The sequence below is a fragment of the Lactuca virosa genome, chromosome 8 (assembly GCF_052849685.1).
Source record: "Lactuca virosa cultivar CGN04683 chromosome 8, Lactuca_virosa_CGN04683_v6, whole genome shotgun sequence".
In the NCBI taxonomy this organism is placed as follows: Eukaryota; Viridiplantae; Streptophyta; class Magnoliopsida; order Asterales; family Asteraceae; genus Lactuca; species Lactuca virosa.
Window position 1 is genome coordinate 198,767,319 of NC_136433.1, and position 17,177 is coordinate 198,784,495.

General features: G+C 33.9%; 1 pseudogene; it reads left to right on the forward strand.

The window, feature by feature from the left end:
- The first annotated feature begins 316 nt into the window (after positions 1 to 316).
- Positions 317 to 2,601, forward strand: LOC145129001 (pentatricopeptide repeat-containing protein At2g22070 pseudogene; annotated as a pseudogene).
- The last annotated feature ends 14,576 nt before the right edge of the window (positions 2,602 to 17,177 follow it).

Genomic DNA, 17,177 nt, shown 5'->3' on the forward strand with positions numbered 1-17,177 from the left:
GTGTATTTTTCTATCGGTTTTCATTTTTAGAAAACGGTAGCGGTGGTAGGGTGTGGGTGAGGGCGGTGACGATAGCGGGTCGGCGGCAGTGGTGGTGATGACAGTTTTCCAAAAATTTCTAACTTCTTTGTAATTTTAGAAAACGGAAAATTTTCATTTTCCGTGAAAAATTTAGAAAAATAGACGAACTAAACGCGTTTTCAAAGTTCTCATTTTTTTGGAAAATTTTTCCAGCAATTTTTCCGCAACTAAACACACCCTTATCTTTTAAACTTTATTCCATTAATCACTAAAGAAAATAAAAAGTCGAGATCATTATGAAGAGAGTAGCCAGGCCGTAAGAGCTTCCTTCTTTTCTTTGTACGAGTTGCTAAAATGAAATCGTTGTAAACGTAATGGACCCAAAAGAAAGCTGCGAAATTGGATTAGAGGCATAAAACAGGTCTAAATGCACCCAAAGTACAAGCTCAAGGAAGCAGTTGATTCTCTTTACAGATACAATTATGTCAACCCTGAAGCATACACTCGCCTTGTCCTTGATTGTGTTCGATTCAGTGATGGCCATCAAGCCAAGCGCTTGCAATCTCACATGGACGAAAATCTCTACGAACCCAACACCACTTTTATCCACAATCGTCTTCTTGACGTGTACGCTAAATCTGGCAAACTTTTGGATGCACAGAACCTGTTCGATAAATTGCCCCAACGAGATATCTTCACTTACAACGCTATGTTAAAAGCTTACTCTAAAACAGGGTCTGTCGATGAGTTACAGCGACTATTCATTGACATGCCAAGTCGGGATTTTGTTTCATACAACACCGTGATTGCGGGCTTGGCTTCAAGAGGTCTTGCAAGAGACGCCTTGAAGGTGTTTGTTAAAATGCAAAAAGAAGGATTTCAGGCAACTGGGCATACTTATGTGAGCGTGTTAAATGCATGTTCACGGGTCTTGGATTTAAGGCATGGGAAGCAAGTTCATGGAAAGATCATAGCTTGTGGCTTACTCTCCAATGGTTTCATCTGCAATTCTTTGACTGATTTCTATGCTAAATGTGGTGAGATTAATGCTGCTCGTTGTTTGTTTAACCTTATGTCTAACAAGAATGTTGTTTCATGGAATTCAATGATTTCTGGATGCATGAAAAACGGGTTACCAGAAGAATGCCTAGAACTGTTTCATGAAATGAAGTTGTCTAGTATAAAACCAGACATGGTTACAGTTTCAAATGTTCTTGGTGCTTTCTTTCAAACCGGGAAAATAGATGAAGCACATAAACTTTTTACAGAGGTTGAGGACAAAGATGTCATTTCTTGGACAACAATGATCTCAGGTTATGTCCAAAATGGGAAAGAAGAAGATGCCTTGATGTTATTTAGCAAGATGTTAATCAATAACATCAAACCAGACAAGTTTACAATTTCAAGTGTAGTGAGTTCATGTGCTAAATTAGCTTCTTTATTTTATGGTCAAACAATTCACACAAAAGCAATACACATGGGAGTTGAAAAGGACACACTTGTGTCAAGTGCCCTTGTTGATATGTATTCAAAATGTGGTCAACCAAGTCAAGCTCGGGAGATTTTCAATACTATAAATACCAAAACAATCGTTTCTTGGAATTCAATGATTTTAGGGTATGCACAAAATGGTAAAGATCTTGATTCACTAATACTTTATGAAGAAATGTTGAAAGATAACATAAAGCCAGATGGAATTACTTTTATTGGTGTTCTTTCTGCTTGTATCCATGAAGGTCTTACTGAGAAGGGAGAAAAATATTTTCTTTTAATGAAAGAAAAATACGGGATTTTACCAAATTTGGATCATTACGCGTGTATGATCAATCTTTATGGTCGATCAAATCGTATAGAAAAAGCTATTGAAATGATAAAGTGTATGCCTTTAAAACCGAATAGTCTTATTTGGTCAACTCTTTTGTCTGTTTGTAAACTCAAAGGTGACATAGAACATGCTGAGCTGGCAGCAAGACACTTATCTGAGGTGGACCCGTTCAATGCTGAACCTTATATAACTCTTTCGAATCTATACGCTGTTAATGGTAGATGGAATGATGTGGCATCCATGAGAAAACTTATGAATAACAAGAATGTTAAAAAGTTTGCTGCTTTTAGTTGGGTTGAAATTGATGGAAACGTTTATAAATTTGTGTCAGAAGATCGAACACATCCTGAATCAAAACTTATTTATCGGAGATTAAATGAGATGATAAGAAGATTAGTGGAATCTGGATTTAGTCCAAATAAAGATTTGGTGTTGCATGATGTGGGGGATAATGAAAAGTTTGAATCTATATGTTACCATAGTGAAAAATTGGCTCTTGTTTATGGGTTGATGAGGAAAGGTGAAGGAAAGCAACCAATTAGGATTTTGAAGAATATTAGGGTTTGTGGTGATTGTCATGTTTTTATGAAGTTTGTTTCAAGAATTATTGGTAGGAAAATTGTATTGAGAGATTCAAATAGATTTCATCACTTTGTGGATGGATCTTGCTCATGCAAGGACCTTTGGTGATCTTTTTAGGTTTATGAAATTTACATGGAATTTAATATGTTATAAGAACAAGAAATTGATTAGAACCTTGAACAACTAACGTCAACAAAAACTGTATTTTTTTGTCCTATCCAGATATGACTGACTGGGATAACACAAAAAAAGTATATTTTTTGTCCTTCCCAAAAAGAATTGATTGGGACTGAAGTCAATAAAGCAAGAAGTGTAACTTTTTGTCATCCTAAAATAGATTAACTGAGACTGAGGTTTAGGGCTGTTCGTTTGGATGGATCGGTTCGATCCGATCCAATTAAGTAAATCCAAATTGATTTCGGTTTTCAAAATATGGATCCAAATAGTCCAAACTAAATTCAAATCCGATCCGATTTCAATTCGGTTAGAGCGGTTTTTATAATTCGGTTTTCGAAAACCAGAACATTTTAAAACGACATATAATTATACTATTATCCAATTTTTACAGAAGAAACAAAAACAAATTATTTAGTTGTGATTTAAAATTTATAAAGAACTACTAAGAAGGTATATTATAGTTTAATATTTAATAGATAAAAAACTTTGAAAGAAAATGCATATTAATGTTTTTTATTAGGTGAAACTTTTTGAACTTATTTAAAAAAATAAATTATATAATTAACAAATGATTATAGATATATTAAAAATAAATAAATAATAAATTATTATTCGTTTTTTTTGAACTATTCGAATCTTATTTTATAAACCAAAACCAATCCAAAATCTAAAATAATAATTCGGTTTTGTTGAAAACCAATCCAAAAATCCAAATATTCGAACCAAATAGTCCGATCTAAATTGTCAAACTCGACAGTTTTATCCAAACAGTGAACCCTACTGAGGTTAATAAGACAAAAAGTGTAATTTTTGTCTTATCCAAAAAGGTAGGGCATAGATTTGCTCTTGATATTTTATATACGCAAAAGACATAAATGTCCTTGACATCCTCCAAAGTAGACCTAAAGAGTTTGTCTTGTACGGTCATGTCTTTTATCATTTCCTTTTTGTGCTTTTTGACTTTAGACAATAATTTTTTATGTTCTTTTTATGTGCCGTGTCTTTTACCTTTTCCTTTCTTTTTGCCTTTAGATAATAATTTGTTGTGTTCTTTTATGTATGCAGGTGAAAGCTACTACATTAATGGCTAAACAATGGTGGATTTCATCACAAAAAAGTTGTTTTCTTTCCTTGTAATGGAAAGGTAAACAATTATGATTCATGTAGGTATTTCATATTTTTAATTTAATTATAAAATTTCTATAGGAATAAAGTATAATGCAAGAAAAAGCAACATACTTATCGTGTACCAATACATTCTTGCATAAAATAGCATAAATTGATAAATCCATTTTTATTGAATATTTCTATGTATGTCAAAAACTTCATGGGTATTTTAACTATATATAAATAAACAAAAGGTTTAAAACATGAAAATGAATGGAGATTCCTATACAAGTGTTATTATGACATTTGGAATCTTAATTTGTAGTAAGAAGAAAAGTATTAAAGTATTTAGACAGACTGAAGTGGAAAGGTGTTCTGTCATTCATTCCTACAATAAGTTTAAAGTTTGACATGACACAATGTTTTAGAAAAAATGTTATGTAAATAATGCCAAAACAAGGAAATATTGTGACCCCAAATCAGTATTATTAATGTTTTTAATAATTGGAACGGACAAATAGGTAATGTGATATCAATTATTCTGAAACTATTCCAAACTTCTTTATGGAGTATGCCAAAAAGACTACTTTTGGGATTAACGTGGATCATAGAAATTAAAAAAAAAGTATCATGGTATTGTTTTGAAACTTGTCTAAATTTATAGGGATTATTAGAAGCTATATCATTCGGTTTTATTGTTTTTTCTTGGAGTAAATTATTTTTTCGTCCTTGCATATAATTGATTTTTGCAATTTTAGTATTTATTTGAGTTATTGTAATGTTTTTTTGTTCCTATTCAAAGTAATATGATTATTTTTAGTTCCTGGATATAGTTTGTTTTTGCAATTTTAGTCAAAAAAATTATAGTCATTTGACATGGAACGGGGTTACAGAGATTCAAGAAAAAAAATTACGAAAACCTCAAAAAATAAATCGAAGTTGCAATAAAAATCTTTTTAGGACTAAAATTGAGTAATCAGCTATAGCTAGAAACCGGAAATGTAAGTTACTATAATTCATTGTGTTGAATGATTTTCAACCTCTTAATGGTTAAGGCGAACGGTATGGGCCTCGACGAGGAGCGACGAGGAGGACGTGGCGGTCGTAACGGGGGGAACACCCCCCCCCCCCCCAACTCGTTGCATCTCGTCGTCCGGTTCTCGTTGCCATGGAAACGAAATGTAACGCAAAAAAATTACCCGTTGCCATTTAGACCGTTTGATAACGGTCGAATTCAAAAAAAAAATTTACTTTTTTACCGATATATATATACTTTATTTCAAATTTTTATATACCTTTCTCTCATTCTCTCTATATCTTATACACATTTTTCATTAAAATTTCAAAAAATGGAACAAAACCCAAACACTCCCCCTCCATCATCAAACCCAAACACAAACTCGCCTCTCGGATTTGCGGGGTATGAAAATTATTTCAACCTTTTGTCGTCTCAAGGTTCACCACAAATCCCATACCAAAGTGCCACTTTCAATCCCGCTTCACCGCCACTGCAATTTCCCAACTCACCTTACGTTCAACAAAATCAATTTGGTCAAAACCCAAATTTACAACAAAATCTTTTCTCTACTTTTGGTTCGATGCAACAAACAACCAACCAACCATCGCCTACAACACAACCATCAGTTCAAGTGGAAGCGGGAAGTAGTAAGAAAGGGAAAGGGAAAGGAAAATCAAAAGGGAAATCAATAGCGGTAGAAACAGAAAATGCAGACGTTCCACAATGGTGGACACCGGAGGAGGAATACGCTTTGACGGCGGCTTGGTGTGCTACTTCAAAAAACGAACTTCGCGGAAATGGAATGAAAAAAGGAGCTTATTGGGGGGCGGTGCTCGACAAGTTTCACGCTATTTTAAAGAAAAATCCGTATCGCAACAATGACATGTTGAGCAGCAAATGGGGTATGATAACTAAGCGGCGCAGCAAATTCAACAGTATTTACAACCGGCTTGAGGCGCAACAACAAAGCGGAACCAACGACTTCGATTTGTTCAAATCGGCTAAGGAACAATATCGGGTCGAAATGGGTCATGTTTTCGACTTTGAAAAATCATGGGAATTGTTGCGAGCGGATCCAAAGTGGAATAAAACACTTACATCGTGGGAGGTTCAATCCAAAAGGTCTCGCAATTCTAGCTCGGTCGACGTGTCGGACGCACGGACTAACATCGACCTAAACGCCGATGACGATGAGATCCCGGATGATATCCAAGAGATATCCCCACCACGACGACCGCCCGGACACGACAAAGCGAGGCGCGCTGCAAGGCATGCGGAGGAGGTGGAGACGAGAGCAAAAGATGCAGCGGAAATGAGAGCCAAATTCGACGAGCACAATTTATTAATAAAAGAAAAAAATGAGTTGAAACGTCGTCATTTGGAGTTCCTGGAAAGGCAGACACGTGAGAAGCAGGAACAAAAAGAGAGGGAACTAATGACACATCAGTTGTCAATTCTTCGGACAAGCGAGGAGGGTTTAGCGCTTGCTGATCTAGCGGTGCTACAAGCGATGAAGGAACAAATTAGGAAAAAATATTTGGGTTAATTAGGATTGGTGTGGTTTTAGTAGTAATTTGAATGATATTTTAGTTATTAATTTAGGTTTAAAATTATGTTTTTTTAATTGTAATCGGAATTTTAGATTTTAAATATTATGTCTTTTTTTTGTTTTTAAAATTATATGTTTTATAAAAAATATATTAGTTATTAAAAAAACACAAAAAGAAAAAAAAACGAAAGCCAAAAAAAAAGTAAAAAAAAATATGAAATAGTAAAAAAAATTACAAAAATAAAAATATTTATTTTCAAAAAGTTGGTGTTGCATCTTGTTGCATCTTGTTGCCCATTTTTCCACTTGGTGTCATAACACCATTTGCTTAGGTGACATGTGAGGTGGCACAACTTGGTGTTGCACCTTGTTGCCCACACCCAATGCTCTAAGAGAATGTAGGTTCCCTTAACCATGCAAATGTTGTATCAAAATCAAACTATATTAAATGCTCTGAATGTTGACTGATTATGAGGTGGCCTCTAAATTGTTTCGTTCAGAAGTTATCAAAAGACCCCAAAGCCTCCTCATTTGTAGATCAAACTTGTACCAAATGCATCATATTTTGAGATCAAGTTCACATTAGTTTTCTTAAAATATAATTTCTGCTTAAATTTTCAATCGTTGAAAGTAAATTAAAACAAGTAAACACTTTCCACATTTATATCCAACTTTTAAACTGTTTAAGAAAATAAAATCTATAGTGAAATAAATAAACAGCAAAACGAAAATCTTTTGACCATTTCCAGACATTTTCAGTCAACCTGTGGCGAACAGTATTCCTAAACTCGATTGTGTTTGTCACCACTGTATGCATCCAAACCTTAAGAATGTTTTCAAGCTCCATTCATCAAGGATACTATACTGTCATGCCCTTGAATTGACACATCCATGCTGTAAAGTCATTTTAACATCACAAAAAAATTTCTTTTTTTTTATTTGACAAAAACTATATAAATACATTTATTATTATTAAAACTCGACCATATCATAAATTTATATTTCACATTTCTAGACCGTAGACCTTCTTTGAACCGGACTAAAAAAGTCATGTTCGAACCGGACTCAAAGAGTACCGGTTCGAATTGGCCCACTGGTTTAAAATATAGTAATTGATGACTCGGGCCAGTCCTTGACTGTGTGCGGTCTTTTAGTAGACTGAATGAAGAACGAGCAGTCTGGAATTGGTTGAAATCATCAGTCCTATATTTTGAACTGGTGTATTGGTTCGGGTTTTTTATGATTTTTGCGGACCAAGCTTTTGGGCCTGGTTTAGATTTGGTTTGGCCCAATCCATATGCATTAGTGAATCAAATGTAAGCAAAAAAGTGAACAACTATCATATAGTTACTTTGTGATAATTTACATTGATAGACCTTTAGAAGTAGGAAAAAAGTAACAAGTTAGAAGCTTGCCCATATTGGGATTATTCGATTTAAAGGTTAAGAGGATTGAGCTATGTATATTTTATCGTTAAATAATTTTTATAAGAGAATCAAAACTCAACATTTTTAGGTTGTTTAAAGAAGTATCAACGATTTAAAGAAGAATTGGGTCATAAGGAGTTATTGGTTTACAATTTTAATAAGGATACACTACAATCATACATAAAATAATCTTCTTTTATGATATCTATATATATTTTATTGGTATATGTACATTTATATTTCAATTAAATATTATATAATGTTATGGGGGGTGTATCATGTATGTATAAAAGATGGGATCATGGTAGGCGTGTGCTTTAAAGAGACATTTTTTCCAAATATTTATCATTTCATAATGGGTGTAAAGTATTTAATGGTGTAGGGTTTTGTTTAAAGGTGTATCAACATATACAACCATAATTGAGAAATAAGATATTCACTTGTATATTATTCATATATGACTTATTACTTATATTTTTTAAATTTAGCTAAAAAGGTTTGATGTAAAGTTATTTGGTATCAAACAATTGTAGGATATATAAAAATACAAAAAGAAGGCTAAGATGTAGACAAGTGCACAAGTATCACATACTATATTCCTTCACTTGCTTTTCGTTAATTAAATTACGAATATGACAAGAAGATAGAATGATATGATGTTTTAAAAGTTGAAAAAAGATTGCAATCGAATAAACATGATGTGTGTGGGTGACTGAAATCCTATGAGGACAGCTGAACATGCCGACAATCATAGAAGAATGTTGTTAGAGTTGATGTAGAGAAGGTTACAATATTAAATTAAATTCATACACTAGTAACATATTTTAAGCCAATTTCAATTTAAACAATGTGTTTTTATCCTCATTTACGTACATACTTTCATTATTTTACACCAAATAGCAATATGCTTTAGTTTTTGTAATATTTTTAGATAATAGATGTCTAAAATTGATAAAAAAAAATTATAGTGTACGATAAAAGTTTGCTTAAAATAAACTATTATTATGTACATTACTAGAAAAATGCATTCTTTAGAAAACTCAAGAAACATGTAGGACAAAAATATTATGTTCCTATATGAATCATGATATATTATCCAAATTCAACATCAAATTATATAATCTCTTGTTAGAATGTAGACAACATCAAAGTATTTTTTCATATGTAATTCTTGTGGACCAAATGACAATCATCTTAAAGAGAATTTGGACCATGTTTAGCAAAGTACAAAGGACATTCAATGTATGTAGAGTTAAAATTGTACAAATGAAAGTGACTTCATACGAATAGGCTTTAAATAAGATTCTATATGATAAATTATATTTTGTTTTTCATTGGATATGTTTATTAAAGGATTAGATTGTTCATTAATAAAATTAAATGTGCTAATATTGTATAAATCACTAGTAATATTACAATACACTTGATTTATATGTTTAAAGCTCAATGAAAAACCACAAGTAGTGAGTATATAATACAAGTGTTTTAAGTTTCAAATGCAAGGAACAGATTGAACAATTTGTTAATGTGGAAGTCACGTGATTGATTTTTATATGTAAATCACTTATTAAAAGAATAATTTTGGGATTTTCAAATCTTAAAATATGTCTCAGTCCAAGTCTTTCTGTTTATTCATTGGTTTTTTAAAAAGTCGGTTAAATTAATATATAATAATTGTTTACCATATATAATCGATTGTTATTTAAGGAATTGTTTTTTTAACTTAATACTTGTTATCTAAAATAATAATAAGAAAAATGTTAACAATATTGAAAAATTCGAACCCACATGATGAAACATTTATTTTAGCAACGCAACTTATTGTTTGTTTCCCATCTAATTCAATAAAAATTCTTAGTCAATTAGTTTTCGAAAAAGAAATAATTAATAATTAATAAATAATATTTCACATAGATTCTCTAGTTTAAGGAAGCAATAATATCTCGATATTTTCATCTCTATTACATAAACTAATAAGTTTGTAAATGGTTAATTTAAATTGTGGTTCCCAACTAATTCCTTCTTGTGATTTGGACACAAAAGGTCAACTTTAGAATTAAAGTCCACGTGTGATGTCGTAAAAAAAAAAAATATATATATTTTTTCGTAAAAATGAATTTTTTCCATATATACTTTCAAAAAAATTGAGTAAAAAACTAAAAATGTTCAAAGAGGATAAATCAACCTAAACCTTGCAATTCATCTTATAATTGTCATTATTCGTTGTAATATGAATTGTATTAATTATTAGCGATGAAGCCTTTGAAAAATAACAACGAAAGATCATCATTGGTACGTGTTTTGATGGTCCAAAAAATTATAAATATCTATTTTTGGACATTTAGTGACAAGCTAGTGACTGATATTTTTTTTTTATAGAGTACTATTATTCTTCTAAGTTTGTGAAGAAAATAATGAGGACTTGTTTAGAGTGAAAGAAACCTATACCAGTAGTATTAATTCATGGAAAGAAATTAGTTTTCACGAATTAATACGAAGACACTGATGTGATTATATTACAGACTGTTTTTTTAATAGCTATCATATTGAAAGTTTTATCCTGTCAAATAGTATCATATTAAGTTCACTACACTTCTAACGAATATTATGGTTTTCATGTTTGTAAAGTTACGGAGAAAATTATGTTTAACTATAGTTCCTTACATTTTATTTATACAATGACCAAAGAATGTTATATTTATATGATAATAATTGTTTATGAATTTATAGTGTTATTTAAATTGTATCGATGATCAATAAATTTTTAGAAAAAAAAGCGTTTTAAGTTTTGTCGAAGTTAAATGGGAAATTTGAGTATGCCATACTCATAGACTTTGTGGTTTTGTTTTTGCAAATTGCAATTATCGTAATTTAACAAAACTAAGAAAGAGTAAAGGATACTCATAGAGTCATAGAAGTACTCACTAACCAATCTGGCAGCCAATTAAATCATTATATTCTCAAAACAATAAAAATGATGTTCACACTTGAATTTAAAACCTTAATTTCAATTTATTTATGATCACAAATTCACATTAAGCCTTTAAATAAACAAATGCTATATTCTTTTAAATTCGTTTCCTGTTCGTTTTTTAATAAAATCGTTTTCTATCATTGAAAGAATAACACATTTCAATTTTCTTTCATGCCTCACTAACAATCTTTTTTGATTTTTCAACTCATATCACATGGTTCAATCCATCAAATCCCAAATTTTGATTTGACATTTGATCTTATTTATCAATTAAATCTATATGAATTTATATGAAGATCTTTAGGCCATTTAGTATGGTCCTTACGGACCTTCCGTTAGACTAATTTGGCACTAGCCCCCTCTCGTAAACACCATTTCCTATGGTCCGTAAGCATGGTGTGAAATGGTTCGCACTAAGTCCGACAACGGAAGAGAAAGAAGAGGTCAATTTTTTTTTGATTGTTTGAACAAAACTAATAATAATTTTAAAAAATTACTTTTTTTTTACCAATAAATACTAATCTATTATATACATATTTTCACACTACAAGTATTAGTTCTTTCTTTCTAAACTTTCATCGAATTGTCATTCATTTAACCTCAAAAAATGGATCAACACTCCACATGCCACAAACACACCAATTTTCACAACACTTGGGAAGGGGTTCATTAACCACCACTTTCCAACTCCCATTTTGATATAATTATTTCTAGGAAAATCTGGAAAAAAAAATCTCTATAGTTAGACTCTATTAACGCACAAATCATTCATTATTATTATTATTATTATTATTATTTTTACAATTAAGCCCCAAAAAGTGGTAAATACTTGGAAAATAATCCTTGTACCCGGTTAATACCGGTTTTCAGGGCCAAATTGTAAATAAACAATCAGTGATGATTTTTTTGTCAGTAAAGTTAAAGTTAAAGGGCTTCTCTAAATATTTTTCTTTTTACATATACTAAATTAATTTGAAAAAATCTGATAGTTATTTAATAAAAAACAAAGTTTATATATATATATATATATATATATATATATATATATATATATATATATATATATATCATTTTTGGGATTTATTTATAACTTTTTTCAATAAATATCATAACTAAAATCATAAAGATATCATCTATATCCTATAAAACTTAAGAGGACTTTGTAGATTCGTCGCAAGAAACACATTTCTAGGCCACATGTTATTTTATTGTTGTTTTTTCAAGTCTTGGGTGTAAATTTTTTACCATAAAATTGCAGGCCACCAAAAAGCCTCTTACAATCGAACCATACCATAGAAAATAAAGGCTTACCAGATCTTGTTATTCCCAAATAGAGCGTCATTTATACACACTATGTGGCCTAGAAACACGCTCCTTACAACAAATCAACAAAAGTTTTATTAATTGTATTTAACATGTGTTTTTATAACTTTTGTAGAACAACTTAAACATAATTTGATCACTTCTAAAAAAAATAGAAACTCATTCCATTGCTATTATTTATACCCAAGTCATATTTTTTACACCCAAGACCCGTCAATTCAACAATAAATGTAGCATGTGACTTGTAAATGCGCTTCATATGACAAATCAAAAAAATCCTCTTAAATTATAGTTTATAGATGGTATATTTATGATTGTAGTTATCATATATAATTTTTAAGAGAACTTTTTTGAATTGTCGTATGGAGCATGATTTGTAGGCCACATGCTAGCTTCATTGTTGAATATTCATGTCTTGGGTCTAAAAAAAGAAGCGACTTAGGTGTAACGATTGGCAATAAAGAGATTTTCTACTTTTTTAGAAGTGACCAAATTAAGTTCAAGTTGTTCTACAATACATAACTTAAATGCCAACATGGTTGAATAATTGCAAATAACTTTATAATAGCTACAATAGTTATAAAAACACATGCTAAAAATAATATATACTTATGATTTTAGTTGCAAAGAACGTTTGAAGATAATCACAAAAAAAAAACCCCAAAAATGATATATAAATTATCATTATTGTATTTTTGAATAAATAAAAATGAGATTTTAGTGAAAGAGATGTAGATGATATCTTTATTTTGAGTTTTTTACTAAATAAACATAAGTTTTCTTTAAATTAATTTAGTATATATATAAAGAAAAATCTTCAGAAAAGTCCTTAAACTTTAACTTTATTAAAGGAAAAGTCATCCATGATTGTTTATTTACAATTTGGCTCTGAAAACCGGTATTAACCGGGTATAAAGGTTATTGTGCAAGTGTTTATCGGTTTTTTGGGCTTAATTGTGCAAAAAAAAAAAAAAAAAAACCAGGGATTGTTTTTGCGTTTAATAGAGCCAAACTTTAGGGATTTTTTTTCCGTAGATTTCCAACCAAACCCTTTCAGCATTCTCAACCTAGCCTTTCCAACCATTTCAATCTTTACAATTTCAAACTAGTTCCAACTAAAGCATCAAACTAGTTCCAACCATTTCAATCTTTACAATTTCAACATTCTCAACCTCAGCCTTTCCCAGCACAACCTTCTCAACAACAAACTCCCAACAACGACAATGACGACGATACGGTGCCAGAATCTCAACCACAATGTCACAACTGGCATTTTTGCCAGGAAATTCTGTGATCATGTAAACATCAACTATGATAATGCTTGTAACATTAACTTGATATCATACACTATGTTCATTCTATGACCACAAACTTAATCAAGATTCACAAGTGAAGTTCAAAACTCTACACAAAGTATCTAAATAGTCAATTGGGGAGTTGAAAACCCTGGTTCAAGTTCATTATGGACTAGGATTTCCTTATTGGGCCTAATGGACCAATAAGCATTCAATTCAACTACATTGAGCTTGGAAACCCTATTTGGATTCTAAATAGACCTAATTCATAAATCTATAACATTTTAGACCATTTGGGCCTAGAATGATTCATTCTAACCCTAATGGGCCTTATTGGGCCATAAATGTATTAATTTGCCCTAATGGGCCATAAACTCCCTTTTTTCTTTCAAATGGGCCGTGTACCATCTAATGAGCCCAATGGGCCGAAAAGTAATTATTGGGCCTCATAATTTCGAACCAAGGCTAGAAATGGGCCAAGCTAATCCACCTCCTTTCTCTTTAAGCCCATTCTCAGCCCAATGAGGAAAAGAAAAGAAAAATAAAGGGAAATTAAAGGAATTATGAGAGCTTGCCACCTCTTTATTGCATGGTGGATCTCCATGCACATCACCGCACTCCCTCTCTCTTCTCTTCTTCTTTTTCTCGGCCGAACCTCACTCTCACCACCTCATTCTCTTTCAAAAATCTTTCAAGAACACTCTCTCTAGAAAACCTCCTCTCTTCTCCAAATTTTCGAAGATCTAGGGTTGTTCAAGGAGATTTCCACCAAAAATCATCTTTCTTTGGTAAGTGTAACGCCCCATTCCTGGTACGAAGGTAATTCTCTAAATGTTCATTTTATAAGAGCTACTCGACGAGTTGGTAGCCCTAACTCGTCGAGTAGGTGCGAGCTGGACCGCGGGGTTTTAGTGGACTACTCAACGAGTCAGAAATGGACTCGGCGAGTAGGTCCATCAGGAGGAAACCCTAATCCTTAGGGTTTGCACCCTATTTAAGCATCATTATGAGTCTTCACCCCAGCCTCCATCACCTCCACAGTCCATTCTCGAAACCCCTAACAACCATTGAGTATCTTAAAGCTTTTCTTGCCATTTTTGTGTGATTTGAAGTTAGGAGAAGGAAGAGATCTATTGGTGATTCAAGAAGAGGCAGGAGATCCAGAGTTTTAGTTGCATTTCAGAGCTCTTGAAGGTATAAAGTTTATACCTTGGCTTATTTTCACTTAGATCTTCTCGAAAACTTGTTTGTTGCCACTTTTGGGTCCTTTCCAAGATAAATTCGGGTAGAGAGCTTTTGGGACTATAAGGACTTTAGATCTAGGCACTCTTGAGCTCCAGAAGCTCAAAGTGACCACCTTTATTCAGCCAAGATCCCATTCTATGCCCTACACTCTCATTTCTAGCTTGTTTTGGGTAATTTAGCTTCATAGCATCATGCATGCACGTAAAGTTAGCAACTTTACGTGTTATTCTAGCCTAAGGAGTTCAGATCCATGAATTAGAGGCAATGGAATCACCTAGGAACAACTGTATAGTCTGAACATGCAATGGACTCGCCGAGTTGTTCTTGGGACTCGACGAGTTGGATCGATGTCCCCAAACCATTCTGTGATTATGTGTGATACTACTGAGTTAAGGAGATGACTCAGCGAGTTGGACATGAGTGAGTCTCGGAAACAAAAGAACTCGACGAGTAGAATCGAGATGTCCCGATGTTATGACCGTTTGAACTCGACGAGTCGGTAGAGGGACTCGGTGAGTTGGGTTGACTGAGAGTTGACATTGACCTTGGCATTGACTTTGACCAGGAGGGTAAAATGGTCATTTTGCCCTAAGAGGGATTATCAGTTTTTGATTAAGTGTTGTTATGGAATTATAGCCGGAGAGTCGCCGAAGCAGCAGATAGAGATCCCTCGCCCAGTTTTTCAGCAGTCAGCCATACGAGGTGAGTTTCCTTCCAGTAGGAACGGGTCTACGGCCACAATGCCGGCCCGTTTACATGATAGTAGTTCCAGACTTCGGTCCGATGCCGGGGTGGTCCCGAGAAGTAGCTATATATGCTTGATGTCTTCGTGATTCATGCATGTTTGTGATATGTGTATATGTTTCCGGACCCCGGTCCGATGCCGGGCAAGCCCGATGCAGTATATGTGATTATGTTATATGTTCATGCTTATGTTATGCTCAGTTTATTCCGAACTTCGGTCTGATGCCGGGCGGGGCCCAAGTTATTCCGGACTTCGGTCCGATACCGGGCGGGGCCCGATGCAGTGGGCGGGGCCCAAGTTATGCCGGACTTCGGTCCGATGCCGGGCGGGGCCCGATGCAGTGGGCAAGGCCCAATATATGTTATATGTGTTATTGTATGGTATGAGGTAGCTTGGGGGAGCTCACTAAGCTTCGTGCTTACAGTTTTCAGTTTTGGTTTCAGGTACTTCCACTAGCAAAGGGAAGGGCTCGGGATGATCGCATGGCACACACCACAGTCACAGCCTGGGAGTTCACTCTGATGATTTGATATGAGATTTTGATTTGAGACAGATACTATGATGTTTTATGATACATGATTATGATTTTACTTATGATTTTGTATGGTTGATGGTTTTAATAATGTCTTAAAAATGAAATTTTTGGGTTGTATTTTTGGGATGTTTCAAGTTGGTATCAGAGCCTTGGTTTGAGGGATTCGGGCACACTTTCGGGTGTGTCTGAACTCAAACTAAGAAATTCGTATAGAAATGTTCAAAAAGAAAATCATTTTTTTTTTACAAAAAGGATTTTGAAAATAGAAAGGAACTTTGAAAAGAGAAAAAGGGTGTGGTGCATGCAATCAGCCGAGCTCAAGTAAGTACTCCCAAATTACCCATACAAGTTTAAGTTATGTTATCAGCTTTATTAGAACAACATGCTAGATTAAGACTAAGGATCTAGGAAGGATGCCTTATGTGCCTGTTATATGTGTTCAGCTTTATGAGAACTGCATGCTAGTACAGATTAGTCAGTATGATAGCCAGAGTAGTAGATGCTTGATTATGTACTTGATGCTCGAATGCTGCTTGCTTTGTGCTTTTAGGAGTCTTAGTTATCTTTTACTAACTAGCGAACGAATATGTTACGTCATGTATTGCAAGGACTAAATAATTTCAGAAGGTTAGGTCTAGCCCTATTTCGTAGCTCTTGTCTGAGTCTAACCGTTGTAGGGTAGGACCTCTCATTTGAAGAATTATCTAGTCTGAGTAATGTGTGATAGTATTCGTAAGCTAGTTAGGGGAAGAAAGCGGGGACTTCCTATGCAGCTGATGGCAGAGAGTGAGTTGGTGATTACCCTAGGGCAAGCCTAGGATGAGTGTAGCAGAGGGCAGTAGTTGTAGAAGGGACTTGGTGGACTCAAGGCAGTTCTTGAGGAAAGTACGGATAAATGTGGAAGGTAGTATGGGCCCGTACTACTGAAAGCAGAGGATCCGTACTCAAGTCAAGAAAGGCTGAGACAAGACCATGGAACTTGTAGTATGTGTGATCCCTCCAGTTATATTAGTATTCTGACGCTTGTTATGATGTGTTTACAGAATGGTGGTTTTACGCCCTAGACCAGCAGTTGGTAGTTCAGGTGCAGGAGAGGGATCGGGCTCTGGCTCTGGAGCCGGGCAGTTAGATGAGCAGATCAGGGAGTTCATCTCCTCGGAGGTCACACGCAGCATACTAGACCAGACTCCTGTGATTTTTGGATCAGTCAAGGAGGGTATCCTAGATCTTCTGGATGAGAAGCTGGGCGCGTTCCGTACTGAGTTAGCGGCCATGATGGGATCGCGCACATTGACGTTTAGGGAGTTCAGAGCTTGTGGAGCTCCCGACTACCATGGGGCTCGGGACCCCATCG